Raw genomic sequence first — 11,192 nt, 5'->3', positions numbered from 1 at the left:
TCTCTCTGTTTGGCTTCACTGCATGTGGGTCCGAGCCTTAGATAAAATCATGACAGGAACGAGACAATTAACATTTAAAATAAGAAAAAAATATTGCATTGTCTTATTTCAAGTGCATATTATCTAATTATCTTATTTTCAGAGTAAAAATACTCATTCCATTGGCAAATAATCTTATTAACCTACTCAAATTAAGGGTAAATACACAAAATTTAAGACATTATTACTTATTTCTGGATCGTTTTTGCAGTGTATAGACACACACATCAATTTCAAACAGATGGTATCGGTATCGGCCTATACTCCACAGCCAGGTATCGGTTATCGGTATTGGGGCCAAAAAAAGGCATCGGCAGTACACTAATAAAGTGTTTTCTTCTCCCGTTTCTTCTTTCAAGCCTCAGCTTTTCCTCATATAAGTTCACAGTGAGTTGGTTTCTGCTGCAGGTCCCTTTCAGTTCAAGGAAAGTACTGCCACCTAATCTTTGGTAAGGAGGGGGGGGGGGTAGGTTGCTGCAAATAAAAAAAAATCAGTGTTGGTGCCTGAAATTTTGTGCTTCACAGCATGAGGAAAGGACACTTCAGATGAATAAAAGACGAGATAAAAAAGAATGATAGTTTCCACAAGTGTGCAGACAATTTTTATTTCTTTATAAATAAAGAAAAGGCAGGTTGTAATATAGCAGAAAGTCTGGACTGTTCAAGCGGAGGGTCAGATTGCTCTGGCTGTGAGGTGTGAACTGCCTCTGTGGAGGTCTGTTTTTCGCCATTAGTGCTCTGAAGTGCCAACCTGCCAGCCATTATGTGTGGGGTTCGGCAGAAATATTGGCTGCTCTTTTTTTGTCTATAGACTTGTACAGGTTGGAGAGAGAAGGTCAGTGTCGATTATCCTCTCTGCAGACATTTTTTTAATCGCAGTTTTGATCTGTCCTCTTCCGCATGAGACACACAACAGTGGATGTATCAAAACAGTTTGAGTAATAGCCAAGAAAACGATTACCAGCAGCTCTAGTAGAAGGTTGTTGTTCTTGAGTTATGACAGGACGCACCACGTCCTTCCCTAAATATTCATTATGCTAGGACATTTTTACATAACGAGGAACCATGTCTTTGATAACCTGAGCTGCAGATGGTTCAAGGTCTACAGAGTCTTGTTGAGGATGGGTAAAGGAAGAAAAAGCTCCTGCAGTTTCATGCTCAGTATGAGTGGCCTTCTGCCGAGGCAACTGGTGGTTCTAGGACAGAGAAACGGACATACCAAAGGAACATTGAACCAAACATAAATGCTTTCTATGTTAGAAAAAGTAACAGTAAACTTGCTCTATATGGGCAGATGGGTTTAGAGACAGTTTTCATGTCAAAAGGTGTGGAAGAGAGCACATCAGGACAGTCACAATAAAATCTGAGCCGATACCTATGTCTAGGAGAGAAACAGGACTAAACCCTGAAAAGCAGACTCAATTCTATTATTTATAATTAAAGGCATTGATGGCAGCTCCACATTTGATATTTCTCTCCCGCACTGGGGTCACTGCCAAACCGGAAAGGACCGTGTGAAGCTACTATGATGAGAAAAGGCAGAGAGAGCATAACATTAGAGATTGAACTTAAGAAATACTGCAGAGTGGGAGAACAGAGATAGAAGAGGAAGAATGGTGAAAGTTGGTCCCTATGTCCTCCAGCAGTCTAAGGCTTTAGTAGCATAACTATAGAGATAGCTCAGGATAACCTGTGTCACTCTAACTTTAAGCTTTATCAAAAAGGACATTTTTTAATCTTGCCTTATGAGTAGACAAGGCGTCTGCCTCACAGAGTAAAACTGGTAGTTAGTCCCACAGGAGAGGAGCCTGATAACTGAAAGATCTATCTCCTATTCTACTTTAAGAAAGGACATGATCTACTGTATGAGAAGGAGGATTTTAGATTATATTCTGCATTTAACAGGAAGCCAATGAAGAGGTGTCGCCTCTTCAGAACTCTGGCTATAGCATTTATATCAGCTGTGCAGGGATGTTGTCAAGAACTTCACAGTAATATCCACCATTTATAGCAGGTTTGGCTCCGGGCAGTTCTAAGCTGTGGTTCTAAGGGGTGTATTAGCTGTCTGCATGATTAATCTTTTTTCCTGTGGTGCCAGTGGTTTCACCTGCAAGTTCAAAGAGTTTCATGGACGGTTCCATTGAAGAGCAGCTATTTGTCTATGAGAAGAAGAGTAGAGGGGTAACGGGACACATCCTTGGGGGACTCCAAATTTGATAGTTTGTTGGCAAAAAAAGATGCTACCCAGATTCATTATCTGTTGCTGTTAAGCTGGAGATCCACTGACAGCCAGATGTCTGCACTGAGGAAGATGTGGTGAAGATTGAGCTAAAGTCAATAAAAGAGAATCCTTGCATCAGATACATCTAGAGTGAATGTGGTGAAAATGAACCATCGCATGGCAACACAGAAACTAACAGGACAAACAACCGTTCACACACACACACAAGGAGGATTTAGATAAGCCAATGAACACAACAATCATGTTTTTAGACTGTTGGAGGAAGCTGGGGTACCCAGAGAGAACCCATGCATGCTCAGGGAGAACAGAGAGACCCTGGGCCAGGAATTGAACTCCAAACCTTCTCGCTGCAGGGCAGCAGTGCTTCTCACTGCACCACTGAGCAGCCCTCCAGGTAAACATCCCCATGCTATTTAAATTGCAGGTAGCCCAGCAGGGGGCCTGTCATGTTCTTCAACTTCAAAGGATTTCATCACCACTGTGGTCAGAGCAACAGGCCAAGTATTTGCAAACATGTGACAGCAGCTACAGAATGTTTTATTTTAAGTTCAGACTAAATTGGGATTAATTGCCAAAGTTTAAAAGAAATTCCACATATATAAATATGACATAAGAAAAATACTCAAGTCACACTTAAAAAAGTGACTTCTATCTAATCTTCTAAAATGAATTCCAGCATGAATCCTCCCATTTCTGCTGTCCCTGAGTGTCCCCCTGCACTGCCTGCATCATTTTAAAATTACTTATACCGAAAAAATGGCATTTGGTTGAATACAGAATAATTGGGTCACTTAATTCAGGCTCACAAAGCAACAGCATCTGTTAAAGTCTCTTCAAAGGGGACTTCAGAAAGTGGCTCTTTACATAATAGTGAAATAACTGCTGCCTGTGGAGATTTGTGTGTTTGTCATTTGTAAGCTTCAGTTTGCATCTTTATTTTCTGACTCTGAAAAGCAGACGTAAGCCTTTGGTTTCAGTTTCTATGCAAACACTCATGCATCAGTGAGGCTGCAAAGTAATCCCACTACTTTCAGGAATGTCTGAATCATGTCCTCTGAGTATCTGGTGCTAAAGATGTCAGAAACACAGCATTGAAATAAAATCAGCCTCAGCAGGATGCCAGCAGAGACAAGGCTGTTAGATGATCTTTTGCCTCCATCTAGTGGTTGATAGAGGAATTACACCTCCATCTATGCCCACTGGCTAATTCTAATGGTTGCATAGACACGTCTTTGCTGTGTCTAAACAAATGTATTTTAAGAAAAGCATTAAAATGGTTACAATTCAAAGTATAAGAATGAACAGAGATGAATTTGGCTGGGAATTATAGCACAGGGGATGATTTGGGAATTTGGCTGCAGGTTTCTGTATGTGTGTGTAAATATATGTGGGTGAGAAAATAGGTTAATATTATTTATGCATATATGCAGGTAGATGTATATATATATGGGTATAAGTATTATTTTCACCTGGTTCAGGAAATGTTGATATAGTTATTAATTTTGTTTTGTTTTTTTCTTCCCGTTTGGAAAGGGTACTGGAAACAAGAAGACTCACAGTCACAGAGTAAGTTGTGGATTAATTTGAGTAACATGTATTTGACTATGTAAATTTGATAGTAAGATATTGTATTTACACTTAGAAACATGGAAGTATTTGTTCATAATACGTTTTGTTGGTGAGATGTCTGTCTGAAATAAAATAATTCAATTCAATTTATTTAAATTGAAGACCAAGACCAGCTAACACTAATAACCACCATCTATTGATTCATATTATTTATCTTAGAAAATGGAAGAGGCTCATTTTTGGATTTCTCACTTGATTTTTGTTTCAATATTAATTAATATATAAAAATGGATAAAAACTTCATAAAAAGTAAAACATCATAAAATGTATTTATTTTATCTATGAGCTGGAAATGTCCCCAGATTAGATTGCAGAGAACTGGTCAACTTAAACTTAAACAGCAGAAAAACTGCACTGCAGGTGGTAAATCTTGGACAAAAAAAAGTGTATTTATTTATTTATTTATTTATTTATTTATTTATTTATTTATTTATTTATTTATTTATTTATTTATTTATTTATTTATTTATTTATTTTTTCTTTCCCTTGTTTCGGGTTAACGTGAGTCCTTCCGTTGTAATGCCGGATTCCAAACGGTTGGGGGCAGCACTGCGCCAATCAATCCCTCCCTTCTACCGTTTGTTTGGAAGAGGAAAGTAAACCAGGAAAAACAAAACGTCAAGTGAAGTCTTCCTCTTGTCATTTCAGCCAAAATGTTATATCTGAGTAGAACCTTTCGGTAAGTTCAAAACAGATTAACTTATATTTCCGTTTTGGTGTAATAGCAGATTTTTAACAGACTGAGGCTGACAGACCGCTTTAATTGGGACAGTTAAATGAAAGAGACAAACAGGAAGTCTCACCACTTTCTCTGAGTTTAGTAACTTTTTTTTTTATATAGTTTTTTTAAAATACATGAACTGTATTTCAGTTGGGTTTAAATCGTTATGTCCGAAATAGAAGAGCCGCCCTCTGCCCCATTTCTAAGCCGGGGAGGCGAACGGCCGGCGAGCGGGGAGCGCGGGCTTATCTGTGACGTTCAGCTTCAGGATACAGGAATACAGAATTCACTTTATTTAGGAAATATATATCACATAAAGCTGCTGAAAACAATGAAAATCAATTTCTACAGTTTCCCAAAATGTAGTTTATTGTTTTCTAACTTTGTGACAAAAAAAATAAACCTGAAATTAATTTATTTCCAGTATTATTATTTTTTTTCATTTTTCAAATGATTTATTCTTAATTCGATGTTTTACTGCATTTAAAGCATTTAAACATGAAGGCTGAGTTATTTAAGCCTTCAGCCTCTGAGCTTGAAATGAGTCAGAAGAGGAAATGAATTACTTCTGTTTTTGGCAGCCTAGAAATTCCCAGCCTCTTGGTTTTTCACTTTCATACGTGCCTAAAACTCACAGCCAGTAAAATGTAGAATAAAGTTCAGTTTTTGGGCTGAATTTGATCACTTCCCTCCCTGCCTTCATGAGGAGGTGGGGACCTTCCGCTTCCTTTGCAGAACTGCCAGCCGGGGCCCTGCAGCAGCCCACAGCTGGATTGCATCACTGAGCTGCAGACACAGATGTCCTCATTAAGTTTTTTTTAAATAATCTTCAGTCACATTTTCTTTATTTAATCCTGCAGGGTGAAAACAAGCTAGAATATGAGGCCATTCAGTTTGAAACTGTGCAACCTGGAGCTTGCTGTGCTGTAAGCTATCCTCTTCTCTCTGGGGGCCTCATCTCAAAACCTCAAGCAGACCTCAGTTCGGCGCCACAGCCCCTGAGATGCGTCTCTGTACTTCCCTCCGCCGCTGTGAGCGAGTTCCCCTCAGCGCCCGCCTTCACGCCGCCCAGACATCTGCCTGTTTTGTCTTGCCGCAGAACCTGTTGGCCCGCCTGTTCCCGCCCTGGGGAAGAATGTAGGGTGTTGTTGCGTCATCTTCGTTTCCTCTCGTTTGCTGCCTGCAGGTCTGGGTTTTTTTTTTTCTGTGCTGCTGAGAGAGACAGGTCAGAAACAACCAGCAGACACACGGTTAACCGCGGGAGGGGCAGGAGACGCTGCCAGGCTCCTGAGCTTCCAGGGATGAGGCTGGATCAGACGGACAAACTGCGCTGAGGAGCAGCCTGGTTTACAGCACAGCAGGAGGAGATGCTGAATCGGACTTATTCTCACACCATAAGATTCAGAAGAGAAAAAACAGAAATAGTTTCTTTACAGACTAAAACAGGAATCTTTACCCTGTATTGTTTTTTAGACCAAAAGCTAAAACTCTCACCTGATCTGGATCATTACCAAAAGGATTGTTCTTTGGCACGAGGGGCTCCTCCGCTAAAAAATCTCCTTACGATGTGTTCTGATGTTTTCCAGTGATCCTCCTCACTAACCAACAAACGCCAACCTGGCTGAGGTGATAATTTCTTTCTGCGTTATTAAAACGAGATGATTAAAGTTTATTAAGATAATCAATCAGTCAGGCATCACACATTTTGTAAATCAAAATATATTCTAATCCAGAAAGGAAGATTGAACCAAAGGTTTCTAGAGTAACTTTTATTTTTTCTCAGATTTTCTTTTACTTTTCAGTTTTATTTTTTCCCATTTTATTTAATTCTTTATAGATGTTCTAATTTTCTTTTAGCTGGTTTTATTCTTTCTAATCTTTTTTATTTTTCAGTATCTATTTTTTCTATTTTTAATTCTCGGCTTGAATTCAATTAGTTGCATTAATTTCTGGTTACGTTTTATAAATCAAATTTTCTTTATTTCTCTGGAGTGGGAAGTGAAAAAAACATTTCTATTGGTCTGTATTGAGGTTAGCTAGATACATTTTTGAGTCCCAGTTTTATTTGTTTTTTAGAGTTTCTGGACTGTTAAGTTTATTCTTTATTTATCGTGTGTGTTGCTAATCTGTTAGCCAGATTAGATGGAGTAGAAGACCTTCCTTCACATGCTGGATTACATTGTGTGAACAGAGGCCGTCTAATGAGGACAGTCTTCTTGTCTGTAGAAAATACACAGGATAAGGACACATCCTGGAGCCGGACTGATAGAGGAGAGCTATCTGTAATCAGCTAAGCATCCACCTGATGCAACACATAGACTCATGAGGTATAAGAAGCAGGAGATGACCTTGTTGGGGGTAATTTTTCCCGGATGCCAGCGCTTGCTGACGTTTTGAGCCCACAGCTGTGGAACTGGGATAAACTCCTGCTTTGATATTCCTTTTTATATAGTTTTACCCATAGTTTAAGTTAAGACGAATTATACTAAGTAACTCCGTAAAAGTTTAAAAAAACAATCCACTGGACTTGGTTTCCAAGATTTGATGACTGAGAATCTTGATCAGCATATACTAACAACTTGCACCCAGGAAAAGAACCGGAAGTGAAGTTCCAAGGCTAGGGCCCTATAAAATCCGTTTTATTTTTTCCCAAATTCCGTTTTTTCCGTTTTAATTTTTGAAAATTCTGTTTTTTCCGTTTTATGTATGTATTTTTGCGCTTCCAATCAATGGAATGTTGACAAAACTAGCAAAACAATAGTTCACCTGACACGGAAAAAGTCACGAGGGAACTGCTCTGTACTAAGGGCTTAGCGTCGTGTTTCTCAACTTTTTCGCCTAAAGCGGAGCTGTGGAGAGCCGCTTCGCCATTTTTTCAATGTTTTGATGGGGGAGGGGGAGCGGAAATGACGGAGCGGTTGTGTCGCCCAGATTTGCATCCCCTGGTGTGCATTTCCCCCCGACGAAAACAACAAAAACAGAATTTCATTTCAAATGTAGAAATTCCACGTTTACACTAGATTCCGGGTTAATTTGCCAACTCCGCGATTCCGTGATGGCGGAAATTATAGGGGCCTACAAGGCCTAACCGCCTTCAGAGGGAACTAACTTCCTAATAAACAGAATTAACAGGACTCGACGTTCAGAGAATGAGATCTGGAAAACGCAGTTTGAAAAGAATTTAATTCGAAAAACGTGATTTGAAATATTATATAGTTAAAGTAAATGTAATAGGGATGCACGATATAATCGGCCCCCTATTGATATCGGCCTGTATCGGCCTTAAAACTGAATATCGGACATCGGCCACCCCACCGATATTTAACCCGATATTTGATCAGCTTCTGAGTTTCTAAAGTCTAGGGAAAAAAAAAAAAGTACTTCTTTTTCTTCCTCAAAAACTTTTTTTTTACAGACTTAAAAACTTCTAAAGACGAGGGAAAAAATATTGATACATTAAAATATCACAATATCTTCATATGCTGATATATTGCCATTTAAAAACACCATATCAATCTCTTTTACTAATGAAATATTGCTATATGTCATAGTTATGCTAAGAAATCCCCCGAAAATTCACGAAATGTTGCCATATTTTTATATGTTGATATATTGATGCGGTATCGATCTATTTTACTAACAAAATCTCACAAGAATTTCCAAATATCACGAGAGGTTGTAACAGAACAATGAAATTTCATGAGATTTTGAAACTAAAATAGGTCGATACCGCGTTTTTAAAAATCTATTTGATATCAGCATATGAAAATATATTTGAGTATATTATTTTTCAAAGTGTCAGAAATGGATAACAAAACTGCTATTTTCAATGACTACTTATTTTTGTCCAGCTTTAACATCGGTATCGATATCGGTTATCGGCTACATGAGTTTTAAAATATCGGCATATCGGATATCGGCCAAAATCCCAATATCGTGCATCCCTAAAATGTAAGCTTGTTTGAATAAATCAACTAAAAACGGAATTTGAAAATGTTGGTGAAGGTTCTCAGTCATTCAGGTCATAGTCGTTCCAAAAAAAAGAAAATTAAAAACAATCCAGTGGACTTTGTTTCCAAGTTTGAAGACGTTTCGCTTCCCATCCAGGAAGCTTTTTCATTTAAAAAATGTCAGGAATAACGTTGAGTTCGAGGTTTTGTACGGCAGCCCAAGAAAGCCTTGTTTTTGTTTTGAAAACATGCAAATTGAAACAGACGAAGGGGTCCACCTCTTTGGAATAGGGGCCGTTTGGCTTCTTGTGTGCAATGTCCCATACCAGTTTGGAAACAAAGTCCTGTGGATTGTCTTTAATTTTCTTTTTTTGAAATTTGGAAACAGAAAATCTGTAAAAACCAAAGAAAAACAGATGTTAAAGACGTGGTTTCCTTTTTTATAATTATTTTCTTCCCACTTTATGATCTTTTAAAGATTATTTTTAGGCTCTAGTGGCCTTTATTTAGTTATATTTTTGAAAGAATGTAGACAGGAAAGCGGGTTACAAGAGAGAGGAGAAAGTTCAGCAGGACCGGGACTCGAACCTGCAACTAAAGGTATTTGGGTCATTGGCTCTACCTCCACATCATAGCAGCACCCCAGAGCTTCCACAAAACCAGTTCAATTATCAATAAACTGACCTAATTCGTTCGATTTTAAAGAAAAGTTCAGGTAAGACAACTTGTAGTTTCACCCTTTAGCCATCAGATGGCAGCATAGAACCACATGAACTGATCGAGTTTCTGTAACATCTACCTTCTGATAAAGCTCACATCTGTTTTTTCTGTATTCTGTATTTTATTTCTGATTACCATTCCCTAATAGGCTCTTGTAGAATTTAACAAATCAAATAAACTTATAAAGTGAAATATTGTCTTGTTAGTGCTGGATAATCTGGCCCAGGTTTTGATTTCTTTCTTTCTTTTTTTTTTGATAGAATCTAGAGCAGTTTCAGGATGAAAGGTCAGGTTAAATTTTAGCAGTTTCCATAATCTGAAGCTGTAATCTGAAAAAAAACAAAACAAAGAAAACTGCTTTATTGAAATGTCCTTCGGTCATTGAATGCATCATACCTGCTGACTCCACCTGCCTGATAAGAAAAAAGAATAGAAAAGAGAAGAGGTTGGTGTTGATTGTCAAGTTGTGTTATCAGTTAATCATTAGTTTGCTCACATTGATGTTGCAGCTGATTCTTCAAAACACAATTTCAGGAAAAACATGTAAAACATGAGGTGGAAGATTTTGGAGCAGAGCTCCTAGACTATCAAAAATCAACTCATTGATAACTCTCAACATGAAAGGAAATTAATTGCTTTTCCTGAACTTTCTAAGATTTTTCCTGATTTTCAGTCCTTTTGGGGCTTTTCAAAAAAGCGGATGTGCTCTCCCAGCTGATTAAAAAGTGGAGCAACAGTCTGTACATTAGAAAAATAATCTAGAAATAAGTGAAAATTTCTTAAATTAAGTGTATCTACCCTTAATTTGAGTAGGTAAACAGGATAGTTTTCCAAAAAAATTAGCATTTTTACTCTTAAAATAAGATAATTAAATAATATGCACTTGAAATGATGCAATTGTGTTTTCTTATTTTAAATGTAAAATGTCTCGTTCCATTGGCAAAATGTCTTTTACCTCCTCAATCCAAGAACAAATGCACTTATTCTAAGAAAAGTGACTTATCTAGATTTACATTTTTTCCAGTGTAATGTTATGTTGCACCTGTGCTTTTATTTTAAAGTGCTGGTTGTCGGATTTTGTAAGGAAATTTTATGGGGTTGCCATGGGAAACTGAAAATCCAAACTAGGGATGCCCTGATATTTGATATGAATATCGAATATCGACGTGCATCTAAAATCTCTGATATTTTCATGCTGATTAAAAGTTTCTGTAACTGTTTGGTTAATTTTTCACAGGTCGGTTGTTTTCATAGATAGATAAAACTTTATTCCGGAATCATGGTCTAATAAATACATACATAAAATAAGATAAAAATAGTATTACTTGATCAAGCCTTTTGTGTCATTCTACAATTTAAAATACAAGAGGCGTTCAGTAACTAATGCCCCTGACCCACTTCCAGTTGTTTGATCTAGCTGAAATTCTGCATATTTGATTATTTATATCTCTATAGATTAAAAGCCAATTTATGCTTCTGACGCATAGCCTCTGCAACCGACAAATCTGTCTCTGTGCGCGACCACGGCCCCCGTGCAGAGGTTGCAACCGTTGTTGCGCACTTCAAAAAAATCCTGACTATGCATCGGACTGTCGCAAACCCATGCAGACTTCAAGCGGAAGTGTGCAGACAAAAACCAGCTGTGATTGGTCCTTGGTATGCCCTTCCGGCTGTCTGTTTGGTCGTCCTTCTCGATTCGGTGCCGGGGCACGACATTTTTAAAAACCGAGGAACAACTATGGTCAACTACGACGAAAGGTTAATCGGTCTTTTTGCCAACTCCATTAACAGAACCTGTTCTTCTTCGATGTCTAGCAACTCTAGATCCATCTCCGTGACCGTGATATCTTGTAGACTCGCCATTGTTGTTTTACAAAATAAACACTCCTAC

The sequence above is a fragment of the Cyprinodon tularosa genome, unplaced genomic scaffold (assembly GCF_016077235.1).
Source record: "Cyprinodon tularosa strain WSP-4 unplaced genomic scaffold, ASM1607723v1 ctg606, whole genome shotgun sequence".
In the NCBI taxonomy this organism is placed as follows: domain Eukaryota; kingdom Metazoa; phylum Chordata; class Actinopteri; order Cyprinodontiformes; family Cyprinodontidae; genus Cyprinodon; species Cyprinodon tularosa.
This window is presented reverse-complemented; position numbering follows the sequence as displayed.